Source organism: Octopus bimaculoides, chromosome 21, assembly GCF_001194135.2.
Source record: "Octopus bimaculoides isolate UCB-OBI-ISO-001 chromosome 21, ASM119413v2, whole genome shotgun sequence".
Taxonomy (NCBI): domain Eukaryota; kingdom Metazoa; phylum Mollusca; class Cephalopoda; order Octopoda; family Octopodidae; genus Octopus; species Octopus bimaculoides.
This window is the reverse complement of record NC_069001.1, coordinates 17,244,034-17,244,929: the sequence shown is the minus strand read 5'-3', so window position 1 is coordinate 17,244,929 and position 896 is coordinate 17,244,034.

Genomic DNA, 896 nt, shown 5'->3' with positions numbered 1-896 from the left:
GAAAATATTCTTTCTTATTGCTTTTCTTTCCCTCTTTCTCTTCTTTCACACGTCTTCTTTCTGTCCTTTCTTAACATTTTACTTCTTTAAACTTCTTTAAGCTCTAAATTTGAAACAGATTTGTATAAAATAAAATAAAATAAAAAAGTTCTTAGAATAATATAACTTCTAATTCTTGGCTGCGATTCTTGGTGCAACAGGAAATCTGGCTTCCTAATGTACCAAGAAAGCAAAACAGCAGGTCACCTGGCTCATCCACACCCTCTCTCTCTCTCTCTCTCTCTCTCTCTCTCAGAAGGGTCTCTTTTATAAAAGCCGTTTGCTGCACTCTTTTCAGAAAATCAATGCTAGCCATCTTAATACTGCATTGTAAGCGGGTTGTAATTGTGCTTGGCTGGATGTGCAGTGGCAATAGTGCAGGATATTATTGTATGGATATGAATATGCATGTGTGCATGCAGGGACATATATATGTATGTGTGTGTGTATGTATGTTTGTGTGTGTGTATTTCATTGGCTTTCATTGTTTGTACGTATGTATAATCGTAAGAGGATATATTAATTACACTCGTACACACGCCCCACACACCCAAATGTATTTTGTATGTATACATATGTGTATGTATGCATGTATGTATCTCTCTCTTTCTCTCTTTCTCCCCCTCTCTCTCTTTCTCCCCGTCTCTCTCACAGAACAAAAAACAGTAGAGAAGAGTAAAAAACCACTTGCCTTTAGTTTTTTGTTCTCTGTGTATCAAAAATATCGCTATCAATTTAGAGTAATAATTTGTAGTTTTGGAATCAGTAGTTCTTTGGCTGCTATTTCTGAATTCTCAGTATGTTGGAGAAGCAGGTTACTGTCAATCCCTATATATTTATGATTATATATATATATA